A 16,111-nucleotide genomic window follows, 5' to 3' on the forward strand; every position below is an offset into this window, starting at 1 on the left:
GGACCATGATACTATTTTTTTTAATTAATTAATTTATTTTGGCTGCATTGGGTCTTCATTGCTACGTGTGGGCTTTCTCTAGTTGTGGCCAGCGGAGGCTACTCTTCATTGCGCTGCGCCGGCTTCTCATTGCGGTGGCTTCTCTTGTTGCAGAGCACGGGCTCTAGGCGTGTGGGTTTCAGTAGTTGTGGTGCATGGGCTCAGTAGCTGTGGCTTGCGGGCTCTAGAGTGCAGGCCCAGTAGTTGTGGCTCACAGGCTTAGTTGCTCCATGGCATGTGGGATCTTCCGGGACCAGGGCTAAAACCTGTGTCCTCTGCATTGGCAGGTGGATTCTTAACCACTGTGCCACCAGGGAAGTCCAAATGATAGTACTAATAATATGAAAATAAAAAGCCATTCATTTATACCATGTATTCCTATATGGTGCAAAATGAAATGGGATCGTAGAATTTATGTACATAAATGAATCATGAAGAGTTCAGAAATTAAGCTCACTTTAAGAAAACTCATTCTATTCTTTGTTGAAGCAGAGGTTGCACAATTGTGATGTATAACAAAAATGTTGTGTATATAGACTCCAAAACCAAGCATTGGCCTAAATTGGCAATAACTGCAACTTAAATAGAAATTAAACCCAACTAGATCTTCACTATGGTTATGCAACTTCTGGCTTTAGGGTCTGCAGGTTTTACTGAGGTAACAACCTCTTATCTCTTGCCTCTCCTCCTTGTGCCTGCCCCCAGTGCCCCCAGCTTCCTTTTACATGGCTGTCTTTGGCAATGCTTCCAAATTTTGAAAGCAGAAGAACCTGCTAAGTAAATGGAGAGAATGAAAAATAACACTATATATGATGTATGAAAACCAACCTAAGAGTATGGACTGAGAAAGAAAATACTAGAAGGAAAACTAAGCAGCAGTCTACCCTCAAGGGAAAAAGATAAAATAAAAGAATAAGGGGGCTGTTACTCCTAGATCTTCTTCCACATCATCTCCCAATTAGAAGAGTGTGGAAACAAAATTTCAAACTCTGGAAAGGTAATGACTTTGAAGGAGGAGCTAGGGAAATGAATAAATGATAAAGAAGTACAGGGCTTCCCTGGTAGCGCAGTGGTTGAGAATCTGCCTGCCAGTACAGGGGGACACGGGTTCGAGCCCTGGTCTGGGAGGATCCCGCGTGCCGCGGAGCAACCGGGCCCGTGAGCCACAACTACTGAGCCTGCGCGTCTGGAGCCTGTGCTCCGCAACAAGAGAGGCCTCGATGGTGAGAGGCCTGCGCACCGCGATGAAGAGTGGCCCCCGCTTGCCACAACTAGGGGAAGCCCTCGTGCAGAAACTAAGACCCAACACAGCCATAAATAAATAAATAAAAATTTTTAAAAAGAAGTACAGCAGTAGCTTTAGCTGTCAATGAGTTTCTTTGCTCTGGCATTGGCATTGTCAATACGATCTTTGTTGGTGTTAGCCTTTTCTGTGATCCGTTCTATTTGTCGATTTTGAGCCTCAATCTCATTGCCCACGTCCAGGGCCATGTTTTTTAGATTTCCTAGGATACTTCCCACTTGATTCAGGTTCTCTTCCATTTCATCTTCCCTGGCATCATTTGTTATACAATTACATGGGCATATACAAAGGCCACAGCACTAGTTTAGTTCTGTTAAAGTCTTCTCTGCTTCTCTCATGTCTTTGTTTATTTGGTCCATGCCTTCTTCTGTGTGTTTTAGTTGTTCCCCTTGTTCATCCAGCATAGTGATAGTCTTGATTCCTGCATCCTGAGACTCAATGTCTAAACCCAGGATTCTCCTCGTACTTTCCGGAGACTCATCAGTAACCTGGTTAGCCCTCAGCTGAATTTCTTCTGCTGACAGATTATCCATGATGAATTAAAACTCTTGATAGGTGCAGAAACTGAAATGTAGATATTCAAGCAGTTCTGGCCACTCCCTTCTGGCCGCAGCAGCTTGGACACCTGCAGGCCGGACTCCCACCCATATTTCTTGAAATCCTTCTCCTTTTTATGTCTAGTCTGTTCATTTATTATCTCAGTTCTAGATATTCTAAAAGATATAAAGTAGAATCATATTCTGCTCTCAAGCTGTCTATAATTTCATAATGAAGATAAGGTATCTGCATTTATAATTCAAATCTGAGAGATAAAATAGTAAGTATCCCACAAAACAGAAAACCTTCTTTAGAATCTAAACAGCCTATAATGAAAAGCAAAGCTCTCCACTCCCCTTTCCTATTTATTGGACTGTTTATTAGAGTAGTGCACCAATGGGCAGTGGAAAGTGGATGTGTATGAACTTTGGAATAGCCAGACCTGAATTAATTGCCTAAGGGGTAAGGGCTAGGTAAGGAAACTTGAGTCAAATTTTGGAACCAGTTCTCTTGCTTTCATAATGGACATCCCCATATCTTCTTTTTAGAGCTGTTGAGGGATGAAAAGAAATACACTTTGTAGCATATCTATTATATAATGCATGCCCTTTAAGTCATACTGTCTCCTCTGGTACACTTCTCATCTAAATTCAATGAGCCCACTGCAATGGACACAGCCCATCAAGGAAAAATGTTTAATTTAAAGGTACCCTGAGAACTGTATATCTGTGTGTTGTTTGTATATCCTTCTTTAAAGCTATAAAAAAAACACTTGAAATTTCAAAACATTAAGTATCATGACTAAAAATAAAGTAAATAGAACAAAAAAGACTTATGTTCTATCAAATACAAGTTTTCTTCATGCAGGTTTTGTACATTGCTTTAAACATTCGTCATACTTTTGATTTTTTTGCTATTGTTCTTTTATGAAAATGAAGTGATTTCTTCCATGTATCTTCTCAATTGTTGTTAATTACAAATGTATCTTTTTATAGTGCAAGTCTGTCTAGAATAGAATTCTTTAGCACAGGCAAAAGTGACACAAGTATAAATGCAGATTTTCTTCTGCAACTCAGCCTAAGTTAATGTGGACTATTAATCCATAGCTTCTTACCAGAAGTGCATTAAGGGAGTATATGTCTAGGATATAATTATACTGCAGATCTGTTGATGATTGTAAAACTATTGATCTCCCTTCATTCATTTTATTTTATCTTCTTAAATTTGTGTGGATTTAACCATAAATCCAAAAGAAAAGTTATTGCTGTCAGGGTTGGGGCTGTGTAGTAAGTATATAATAAATTGTTCCTGTGGACCACAAACTTCTTGAGACTTGATCTGCTGAAGTGACAAATGGAAAGATAGCATCTATTTTAAATATTAGCTGCTAGTGGGAGAGGCAGGATCAAAACCACAATGTCCACTGTGTGTGGGGGGGGAGGCCTTTTTAACAGCTTTACTGACATATAATTCACATACCATAAAATTCACTCATTTATTCAATGTTTTTCAAGTACAGTAACAGAGAGTGCCAACGTCATGATTAACTAGTTTTAAAACATTTTCATCACTCTCCCAAAGAAACCTATACTCACCATCCAGCTACTCTATATCTGCTATTCCCTGCCCAGCTCTGTCCCTACTTATGCTAATTAGTAATTATGAATACACTTTCTGTCTTTAGACATTTGCCTTTTCTGGAAATTTAATATAAATGGAATCATCTGTGTTCTTTTCTGACTGGACTCTTTTACTTAGAATAATATTTTCAAAGGTTCATCCATGTTGTAGAATATATCAGTACTTCCTTATTTTGCTGATTATTTCAGTGGATATACCATATTTATATGTCCCTTTGTCAGTTGATGGACATTTGGTCGTTGCCATTTTTTTGGCTCTGATGAATAATGCTGATATGAACATTCATATGCAAGTTTTTTCTATGGACATATGTTCTAACCTTTCTTGGGTGTGTATTTATGAGTGTAATTGCTGGATCATATAGTAATTCTGTGTTTAACATTTTGAGGAACTGCCAAACTCTTTTCTAAAGCAGATGCATCGTTTCATATTCTCATCAGCAATATATGAGGATTCCAATTTCTTCACATCCTCACCAACATCTGCTTTTGTCTTTTTTATTTTAGCCATCCTAATGGGTGAAAAGTGGTATCTCATTATGGTTTGAATCTTCAGTTCCCTAACAACTGATGATTTTGAACATTCCTGTGTGCTTGTTGCCATTTTTATATTTTCTTCAGAGAAATGTCTACAAATACTTAGTCCATTTTTAACATGAGTTATTTATCTTATTACTCAGTAGTATAAGATCTTTATGCATTCAGAATATGTCTGCTATCAGATATATGCTTTGTAAACATTTTCTCCTCTTCTGCAGTTTGTCTCATTATTTTTTTGATAGTACTAATTATTTGATAGATAGAAGCACAAAGACTTTTAATTTTGATGAAATCTAATTTATCTTTTTTCTCTTTTCACTTTTTTGTGGTGTCCCATCTAAGAAGTCATTGCTTGACCCAGTCATAAAGATCTATTTCCATGTTTTCTTCCAAGATAAAAAACTCTTTTTGAAAAGGAAACAAATAAAATATTCTTTTATATACAAATAATAAAATAAACCTCATTCAAATTTAACTTGAAATTTTCTGAAGTAGGAATTTGAGGTTACAGTTATTGGCTTAACATTTACAGAACAAAGGGAAATTCTCCATATTTAACTTCTTTAAAATGGTCCAAACTTTCCGATAAACCTAAAATGTGAAGTTGTTCTTCTTGATAAAGTAGACTGGTGAATTATTGATGTATAAAGGACAATAGAAATCATGTATTGTGTATTAATTTACTCTACTTTGGAAAAGTCATTATAAAGAATTCAAATTTGTAAAGTACTCTGCAAACATTACTCAGATCGCTTTAAACCTTTGTAAAGCCAATGTCTCTCATTTCTGTTATTGCTCTGACTTGAGTACTGAGGTAAGGAGACTGAACACCACATGCAAAAATATAAAGTGAGTCTGCCTTTACAAATCAAGAGCGTCAGCCCTACACTGGTCAATGAGTGATGACCACAAGAATGCTTTAGTTCTTAGAATTGATAAATTTTGACTCACTAAATAGAGAACCAGTTGAATGAACATGAATGAGGCTCCTTGCATAGTACGTCCTTGGATGTAGGTTGATCATTGGGAGGGGGCCTTCCAGGAGGAGGGAATCAACCTTGGGGTAGGGAACTGCATCAGTGCAGGGGTGGGGGTGGAGGGAAGCCCTCTTAAGTGACAGGAGCAGAGGCAGGGGTGAGGAGAGAGGTAGGGAATACAACTAGGCTGGGCACATGTCAGAACCACCACGAGACACAGTCTTAAATTTTATGAAGGAAGAATTTGAAGGCTACGTTTGCTGACTCACCATTCATTGAGCAGCCCCAAACTCCCTTGGTTAAATAATGTGCTGTGACCCAACTTGATAGTTTTCTCTTCAATAGGCAACTTAGGTAGAGGGATCAGTAATTTCCCATCAGTGGCAGGAAGTGCCCACCCCAGGGAGACACGGAGTTTGGGAACAAAAAGGGCAAGCATGTGGTGCTCCCACTTTCTTCACTGCCCCCAGGGTGCTCAGTACTCAGTGTCCTCACTGAGCCCCAAGAGCCTGTCCTTAACCCAGGTGTTCAGGCAAAGGAGGAGTGGGATAGATGGTCCCCTGAGACCCCCTGGTTCCTCCAGCGCACACAGAGGCCCACCTGCACAAAACCAAATCACTGTCACGCTTGAGACTTTGGTGGTATTGATTATGAATATACCTGATGCAGAATGCTATACTAAAATGGTAAAGAAATGAATTTGAAGCACTTTAGAAGTAAATGTACTAAAACATTAACCTCATTTATGGGAGCAGGGTTTTCAAAGGACATGTTTCCGTTTAAATACATTTTGTATTTTCCAAATATTTTATAATAAGCATGAATTACTTTTATAATTAGACAAAGTTAGTTTAATAGTTTAAAAATTATAATTTAGGAGGGAAAAATTAGGAGGTTGGGATTAACATACACACATTACTACATATAAAATAGATAATCAACAAGGACCTACTGTATAGCACAGGGAACTCTACTCAGTACTCTGTAATAACCTATATGGGAAAAGAATCTGAAAAAGAATAGATATATGTATATGTATAACTGAATCACTTGTTGTACACCTGAAACTAACACAACATTGTAAATCAACTATACTCCAATATAAAATAAAACTTTAAAAAAATTATTACAATTTAATAGTTACATTTAGTATATAATTAGTATGGTTAGAAATATAATTAGTGTAGTTAGAAAATGTTAGCTTTTAAAATAAATAGGCAAGGAAACTCTATGTTATTTCAAATTTCCCGAACTTTTAGCATATAATAACCCATGTGAATAAGTTCCCACCCATGGCTGAATTAGGTATATGTTCTGATGTTTGCGGCATTTCACTGTTAGTATTCCCAGACTCTACATTGTCCAAGATATCATCATTAGTGAACTGCAAAACTAGAAATTGAACCCCATTTTCTGATTCTAGATCCCATTTGATAGACTTTCCTGAGTCAATACTTGTATCCTGATTCAGATATGTTTTATTCATCTGTTGGAATAGGCTGAATTAAATTGCTGCTGGTGATGGGGATTTATTGTCACCTAGTAACACACAGGTATCTAAGACCACGGGCGTTATTTATTGAGTCAGGAATAACTGAAAGTGAGGTGATGCTGGTGTTATATGAAGAATATAAAAGTGTAAGGAAATTACTCTGTATTGATTGCACCTTGGGGAGACACAGACTGCTTCACTATTTCAAATCGTTATTGCTGAAACAAGACTCCAGTTCATTAATGCCCTACTGCTTGCTAGATTTCTTCTAACCAGGGAACTATTTGAGCATCTCCCAGGCAGGACTCCCACATGCTGCAGTGTTAAATAATGAACACACAAATGGTTTTATCTTCCCATTTACTAAAGATTTTATGTTCTTTCTTACAGTAAATATAAAGACATACTTTTTTTACGCTTCATAGCTTAAAAATATGTTGGTATAGAGTAGACAACAAGATATTGTTATTATTGATCCCAATTCTTGTTATTTATGATATTTGCTTTTAAACTAGCAATGCTTTACTAATCAATATATGTGATACATAAAATAAACTATTTCAGCTTATATTATTTTCTCTAGTACTTCAATGAGATAATTGGAGTTGTGAGTAGCTCATATTATACTTTTAATATCCTGTTTTTTCTCACTTTGATAATCTGATTTCCAATTATTTAGCTAATTTAGAAAATTTTCTATGCTATTTTCAAAATACATTAATAAATAACTGCTAATCACTTTTTCCATCGACCAGTATTTTTCATTAATTGGGATTTCTGAATAGTACAGTGCCAACTGAGGTACTAAATAAAGCATTCAATAAATATTCATTGTATAAATGAATAACTTGATTATTCTGAGGTACTAGAGTGCCATCTGAATTATCAACTTTTCAAAATTATTTTCTTTTGAAAAAATATTAATTTCTTTTCAAAATTACTTTCTTTACATTTCAATGTGTATTTTGTGCAATCTAACTTTCACGTATTACTTTATTTTTTAATTAAATGTATTATACTAAATGTTTAATTTTTCCAAGCGATTATTCACCATGCATTGAACCTGCTTACATCAATAAAATAATACAACTGGAACAGTCAATAAATTTGGGAGTCATTTTTACATTAAAAGATTTCCATATATTTCTAAGAAAGTGAATGCAGCCATACTTTCTTTGTTCACAAGTCATAAGAAACATAGTAATAATTTACTTATGAAACCAGAATCTCAGGCTGTAAAGATGCCAAAGAGCATGGTATGACTGTGGCTTGTGAAACCATATCCAGGAGGAATCAGTTATGACACTCTCATACCTCTCCTCTTCCCTGTGCCCAGGACGGAAGTGCTGCAGTTTGAGAGAAATGTGAGAAGTCCAGGAAACAGTGCAGAAGAGAAGCTAATCCACTTAAAGTCTCCACATCTAAATAATGAACAATCAAAAATAAGAATAACCTCAGAAGTATTTGAAGAGATTGAGAATTTCTTTAGTGTGTTTTTTAAAGAATTAGTAACTGCAAATCATTGGGAAAATATGGAAACAATATTGTTATCAAAAGAGAGGCTCCATGTTTTGATGTAAAACTTAGCCCTACTTGAAAACAATTAGGGAAGAAATGTCTCTTCCTGGCTCAGAGTGGAATGCAGTTGGTCACGGCAGACCAATGGCCCCAGTAACAAAAACTAGTAAAAGTAGAATAAATTATAAAAAAAGAATATGTATTTAAAAGCATCAGAGATATACAGAAGCAACAGTACTGAATGAACTAAAATTTCAGAAGGCAAAAACTTCCAGAGGCGAGCCGACGATAGGCAGTGTTTCCCCTGTTATCAGGGTTTGGCCGAGCAAAGGGCTGGGCTGCTGCTGGAGAAAACAAAAACTAACAAAGATTTTAGCGGTCACATGGAGCTGCAATAAAATAATTGGAGACTCTGGGGACCTCAAACATATGAACAATTTTCCTAGAAAACATTTACTGATTTCTACATGAGAGGTGAAAAGGCATATTATAAAAACTTATAAAAGGCAGAGTAAAATCTCCACTAGTTTCATAATCTTTAGGAAAAAAACATTTCCCTGTGCCCTCCATCCTAGTGACGGTGAACAGACCCAGAAAATAAAACAGACTGGGAAGAAAGTTCTAGAGAGTGGTGAATTGACACTGAGGAACACAGCTCTGTTTCACTTGGACATATTTTGTGCTTTTGTCAGAAGGCATCTTCCGAGGGACAGAGTAGTTGGGAGAGATTCTGACACTTAGCAAAATGCCTTTCAGATTCATCCATGTTATTATGTGAATCAACAACTCATTGTTTCTTATTTATGAGCGGTATTCCATTGTACAGGTGGACCACAGTTTGTTTAGTTTCTCATCTCTTCAAGGATATCTTGATTGTTCCCAATTTTTGGCAACTGTAAGCAGTCATGTACAGGCCATTTTTGTGTGAATATAATTTTTCAATTAACTTGAGTAAAGCATAGGAGTGAGATTACTGGGTTGTAACATAAGCATATGTTTAACTTTACAAGAAGCTGTCTTCCAAAGTGGCTCTGCCATTTTGGATTCACATCAGCAGTGAATGAGAATTCCTGTTCTGCATACTCACCAGTATTTAGTGTCATCATTTTATTGTTTTAATTTTACTAATTCTAACTGTGGTATCTCATTCTGATTTTAATTTGCACTTCCCTAAAACCAGTGATGTTGTGTTCCGTTGATATTTTTATTCCAGGCTGGTTAGTGTGGTGCTTGGGATGGAGGTTGGATGATCGTTGAATTCTCTGATTATTTAATTAAACCTCAGTTTTAAGCAGTCACTCTGAATCTGGGTCTTGGGAGATGGACCTCACTCGTGTTCTTGTCCCTCCTCCAGGTTCCGTGGATTTCCATCAGCCCCCTCCCCTATGGTTTGGCCACTCTTCCCTCTGAAGATTGAGGTTTTATTCATTTGGAAAGATAGGGGAGGTGGATCTGGGTAGATTTTCAGTGGTGGCCTCCATTGTTCTTCCCCAGCTCCCCAGACTGCACGTTTAACTGATCTTCCTCCTTTAAATTAAGATCTTTGTTCTTTAGGATAAATAAGGAGGGAGGGGTCTGGGTGGGGTTTTGGCAGTGGCTGCTGTTCCCTCTGCCAGCCAGTACCTTTCTCAGCATTCTCCCCATCTTCCCTGTGGTTGTCTGGCGGGGTTTCCAGAGGGAAAAGACTGCAAGACGGCAAAATCCCACCCTCATATCAGCGGCTTCACACTCTCAATATAGCCCATGCTTCGACAATTTGTTTAAAATGTCTTGTTTAACATTTCTACCTATTTATATGTTATTTGGCAACTTCTGTCTCAGGTAAGCAAATGTTCTGGTGCTGTTCTCCCTACAGATTCTCGTCGATCAGCTGTGTCTTCAGTTCTCTTATAGTCTCATGAAAATTAGTTAGCTTCCAGTTTTACAGCTTTTTTCTTGTTTTAAGGATGGGGGCAATCCTCTTTCTAACTCCTTACATCACCAATCTAAAACCGAAGTCCAGTTTTCAAATTTTGAAGCTGTTGGCTGATAGACTAAGCTACAAATCTTTAAAGGGCAAAAATGAGTCTCTCTTAAACCCATCTTTTGTGTTTTATTTTAAATAATGTACTTTTAAATTCTAGAATATCTACTTTAGGGCTATGTTGTTTGGAGAATCTAACAATCTGTCAATTGAAAGCTATTGAGGGCCCAGCCTTAGAAAGAAGGATGAGGGAGAGGTAAACGAAATCTTACCCAAACTGAAATTTACTAATTGGATGGAAGCAACCAGACACTTATGGTTTCTGTCTAATAGAAGAAATGGATATGTAATAGAAGGTACCATCTAGATCCTCAAATGTTCTTTTATCCAAAATCTGTGACATGCGATTAAAAATTACAAGACATGCAACAAGGTAACATGGTGTGGCTAAACCCACAAGAAAAAAGAACAGATAGTAGAAAAGTTCAATGGATGATCCAAAAGGTAACCTTAGCAGACAGGACCTCTAAGTAATTATGATTAATATGCTAAAAGAATAGAGAAAAAGACACAAAAATGATTGAATGGATGATTTTATCAAAGAATTTAGACATTCTATAGAAGTAAAACCCGTAACTTAAAATTGAAAAATGTGATATCTAAAATTAAGAACAAAATGGATAGCTTTAAGAACAGATTGAATAGAACAGGATTACTGAACTGTTCGATAGAAAATGCCCAAAGTATGGCATTTCTTGAAATGAATTCAGGAGAATTTTTTTTTTATTTTATTAAGCCAAATGATAACTCTTTTTAAAAAGTCTGAAATACCTATCATGAAACGTGATGATAATTACATCTAAAACTTTTATCTATTTCCTAGTAAGTATTATGATTAAAGTAATCCACAAACCCATACTGACAGTGTTAAATTAGTTATAAGTAAAAATATGATTGAAGAATCATTTAGCTTAGAAACCTTAAAAACAGCAATAGTATAATACAAAAAATTACACTTGGTAGAAATAATCAGCACAAAATAATATTGATGACAGGTAAAATTTACATGGTAAGATTTTAATTTGGTAAAATGTTGAAAAATAATTAAAAATTCTGACAATGTTTAAATGTTTAAAATGTTTTTAAATTAAATTAAATTAAATTTTTTTATTTTTAATTTTTTTAACGTCTTTATTGGAGTATAATTGCTTTACAGTGGTGTGTTAGTTTCTGCTGTATAACAAAGTGAATCAGCTATATGTATACATATATCCCCATATCTCCTCCCTCTTATGTCTCCCTCCCACCCTCCCTATCCCACCCCTCTAGGTGGACACAAGCACCAAGCTAATCTTAAATAATTGCACTTAGTTAACAACTACAGACAAAACAAAATGCACATTGAGATAAGATAGACTTAGTAAACTTTGGTCATTAAATTAAATTTTTTTCTATAATAGTAATTCACGAAGGAATTGGAACCAGTGAAATTACTTTTAATGCAATTTTTAAAATGCAGAAATTAGATTTTATCTACAGTGGAAATACATTTAAGGCAGACAATATTAATTGAATATTTTAAATGAAATAAAATGTCAATTTTGATATGATTTTGATTAAAGTTTTGTATTATTTTGATAAATATGAAAGTAGTGGGGTCAAAATATGAATTGCATGAAGATGACAGGAGCAAAGCTACGGAATCAAGATATTTTATAATATCAGGTTTTCTAATCTTTTGCCTTGAATTTTGGAAGGCTTTCATCCTTCTCTGAGAAGCAAACAGACAGACAGTTCACTTACTTTTGAACCCTAGCTCTGAGTACAGGAAAGCCACTTTATTTCAGAAGAAACAACAACAGCACACTTCTCCAATTTCCTTTTCCTTTAACAATCTTTTAAACTCTCAAATGATTTAAGTAATTTCTTCTAATGTCAATAAGTTACTGTGAAATGGCCTCAATTCCAAAACTTCTGTATACTTCTCTAGGTTTGAGGAAATCTCGATGTATATTCTGGTATTAAAAATGACAAAATTGGTCAAACTTATTTTATAAAGTAATTATATATCTCACTAGTTATATGATCTTAAGCAATTATTAAAACCTCTTGAGCCTCTATTTCTTCATTTGTAGTACAGACTGAATAATACTTAGCTCATACATTTCATGTGAAGATTAAATAGAACATAATTTGTAAGTCACTTGGCATGTAAATATTTGATAAATTATCATTTGTCTTCTTTCCAGTAAGAAAAATTGTGAACCAAAACTAGTTCATTAATTTTTTATTTAGATCAACTTCTATTCAATTTTGCACTCAAATTATCTTTATATTCAAACTCCAAATTCAGTATTTAACTCAGGTCCCATTGATAAGTTACGTGGTATACTATACATTTAACCCTGAGTCGGGTGGGCTCTTTAACTTATAAGGAGTGAAGTCAGTCTTGCTATTTCAGTGAGCATTTGTTGTAGGACACATGTGTCAAGGAGGGAGACAAAACTCATGCCAGCAGAAGGATAGCATGTCCACATGGAGACTGGTTGTTTAATGAGGGAACTGTGGGGATCCAACAGAGCTTAACAGACCTGGGTATCTCATTGTCCCTTCATGGTGGGAGACATTTTCCATAGTGTACAGCCTTCAATCTCTACAGTCATATAATAAACTGTTAGCATGGTTGTTCAGTCCACTTTTTCAGTATAGAATGTGCTAAATAATGTGACAGGTTGAAACAGAGAAGTAGATTTTTATTTCAGAGAGGTGTTTTTTTTAAAAAACATTCCTAAGAATAAGATAGAATACATGAAAGAATATGGGAGGTGGGAAATAAGATTCTCACACCTCTTAGGAAAAGCATTTTCTGGTGAGAGAATTGTGTGGATGTGATGACTGTTTTTCCTGAGTGGCAAGATGATAGCTGTTGCTTCAACAATGTCAGGCATCAATGAAAAGGTGGCACTGATGTGTGGATCACCGTCACTGTTGAACAACTATTCCAAAAAATTGTAAGAGGCAGCAAACTCCAAAACAGAGTATTATTAGCAACACATTATAGCTCTTAAATTACAAATTTTGATGACAAAATTTAGGGCAAAGACAAAGGAAAATGAAATCCAGAGACTGGAGTTTTGATTTTAGCTATATCATCTTAGGTTAGTCTCTTAAACACACCGGCTAATCTTCTTTATCTGACTAATAAAGGAATTAGAGCAGACTCAGTTTGCAAACTCAAATAATTTCAAGTTTCAGGCAGGTAAAATCAGCAATTGATAGTTATTTGACAGCCAAGGTGAATTTTCACAAACATAGAAAAAGCCAATTTCTATACCTGTTAGGAGTCAGAATGGTGACTGGGGTTACCCTGGTGCTTGCATAGTCAAAATGCATTTAGAAGTGTGTGTCTTTGTATGTGCGTAACTAATTAAGATATCTTCAGGGGTATAGCATTTTATGATAAAATCCTCTTTAGAATAAATTTAAGTTTTAAAATTCTATGATTTTTGTAATGTTATCTCTAATTTGAACATCATAATCAGAGGAGCTTTTTTTTTTTATAATTAACTTTATTTATTTATTGTTGGTTGTGTTGGGTCTTCGTTTCTATGTGAGGGCTTTCTCTAGTTGCGGCGAGCGGGGGCCACTCTTCATCGCGGTGCGCGGGCTTCTCACTATCGCGGCCTCTCTTGTTGCGGAGCACAGGCTCCAGACGCACAGGCTCAGTAATTGTGGCTCACGGGCCTAGTTGCTCCGTGGCATGTGGGATCTTCCCAGACCAGGGCTCGAACCTGTGTCCCCTGCATTGGCAGGCAGACTCTCAACCACTGTGCCACCAGGGAAGCCCCAGAGGAGCTTTTAAGCTGACTTCTCTTGTTTCAAATTTCATAACACTCAGTATTTTAAGATTTTCCTCTTTCATGGAAATGATAAACAACAAACAGATATTAGAGGACTTTTGGAACAGCTGTATGCAAAATCATGCTGCCTCTTTATCTAGAAAAAAATCAGGATCAATGTGAATACTGCTATGCCTGATTTTATTTCATTTTCTAGGAATTAATTTTTAACAGCTTTTTTAAGATATAATTCACATACCATAAAATTCCTCCATTTAAAGTACAAACTCAATTTTTTTTTAGTGTAGCATCAGAGCTGTGCAATCATAACTACTGCCTCATTTTAGAATATTTTCATCACCCCCCCAAAAAATACCCGTATCCATGAGCAGTCATTCTCCATGCCCCACCCCTACTACCGCCTAGCATCTGGCAAACACTAATCTACTTTCTGTATCTATAGATTTCCCTATTCTGGAAATTTCATATAAATGGAATCATATGGTAGGTGGCATTGTGTGTCTAGTTTCTTTCACTCAGCATAATGTGTTCAAGGTCCACCCACGTTGTTGCATATATCAGTATTTAATTCCTTTTAATTGTAGAATGATATTCCTCTGTATGGGTATATCACATTTTATTTATTCATTAATCAATTTATGTTTCCACATTAGTTATATGGGTAATGCTACAATAAACATTCATGTACAAATTTTTGTATGGATGTATGTTTTCATCTCTCTTGGGCGTATACCTAAGTGTAAAATTGCTAAGTCATAGAGTAACTCTATGCTTAACATTTGAAGAAACTGTCAGACTGTTTACCAAAGTGGCTATACAATTTCACAATCCAACCAACAATATACTAGGCTTCTGATTTCTCCACATCCTTGCCAACACTTGCTTATTTTAACATCTTTATTGGAGTATAACTGCTTTACAATGGTGTGTTAGTTTCTGCTTTATAACAAAGTGAATGAGCTATACATATACATATATCCCCATACCTCTTCCCTTTTGCCTCTCCCACCCCTCTAGCAGGTCACAAAGCACTCAGCTGATCTCCCTGTGCTATGTGGCTGCTTCCCACTAGCTATCTATTTTACATTTGGTAGTGTATATATGTCTATGCCACTCTCTCACTTCGTCCCAGCTTACCCTTCCACCTCCCCGTGCCCTCAAGTCCATTCTCTATGTCTGTATCTTTAATCCTATCCTGCCCATAGGTTCTTCAGAAACTTTTTTTTTTTGATTCCATATATATGTGTTAGCATATGGTATTTGTTTTTCTCTTTCTAACTTACTTCATTCTGTATGACAGACTCTAGGTCCATCCACCTCACTACAAATAACTCAAATTCGTTTCTTTTTCTGGCTGAGTAATATTCCATTGTATATATGTGCCACATCTTCTTTATCCATTCATCTGTCAGTGGACACTTAGGTTGCTTCCATGTCCTGGCTATTGTAAATAGAGCTGCAGTGAACATTGTGGTACATGACTCTTTTTGAATTATTGCTTTCTCAGGGTATATGCCCAGTAGTGGGATTGCTGGGTCGTATGGTAGTTCTATTTTTAGTTTTTCAAGGAACCTCCGTGCTGTTCTCCATAGTGGCTGTATCAATTTACATTCCCACCAACAGTGCAAGAGGGTTCCCTTTCTTCCACACCCTCTCCAGCATTTGTTGTTTGTAGATTATTTGATGATGGCCATTCTGACTGGTATGAGTTGATACCTCATTGTACTTTTGATTTGCATTTCTCTAATGATTAGCGATGTTGAGCATCCTTTCATGTGTTTGTTGGCAATCTGTATATCTTCTTTGGATAAATGTCTATTTAGGTCTTCTGCCCATTTTTGGATTGGGATGTTTGCTTTTTTTGATATTGAGCTGCCTGAGCTGCTTGTAAATCTTGGAGATTAATCCTTTGTCAGTTGCTTCATTTGCAAATATTTTCTCCCATTCTGAGGGTTGTCTTTTCATCTTGTTTATGGTTTCCTTTGCTGTGCAAAAGCTTTTAAGTTTCATTAGGTCCCATCTGTTTATTTTTGTTTTTATTTCCATTTCTCTAGGAAGTGGGTCAAAAAGGATCTTGCTGTGATTTATGTCATAGAGTGTTCTGCCTATGTTTTCCTCTAAGAGTTTGATAGTGTCTGGCCTTACATTTAGGTCTTTAATCCATTTTGAGTTTATTTTTGTGTATGGTGTTAGGGAGTGTTCTAATTTCATTCTTTTCCATGTGGCTGTCTAGTTCTCCCAG

The 16,111-nt window shown here is 36.2% G+C and overlaps 1 pseudogene across 1 annotated transcript; it reads right to left on the bottom strand.

The window, feature by feature from the left end:
* Positions 1-287: 287 nt before the first annotated feature.
* LOC309665259 (synaptosomal-associated protein 23 pseudogene) lies at positions 288-2,302 on the bottom strand (annotated as a pseudogene). Its single transcript has one exon. The product of its transcript is annotated as a synaptosomal-associated protein 23 pseudogene (transcript).
* Positions 2,303-16,111: the final 13,809 nt, after the last annotated feature.

The sequence above is a fragment of the Balaenoptera physalus genome (genome assembly GCF_965194825.1).
Source record: "Balaenoptera physalus genome assembly, contig: SUPER_7_unloc_1, whole genome shotgun sequence".
Lineage (NCBI taxonomy): Eukaryota > Metazoa > Chordata > Mammalia > Artiodactyla > Balaenopteridae > Balaenoptera > Balaenoptera physalus.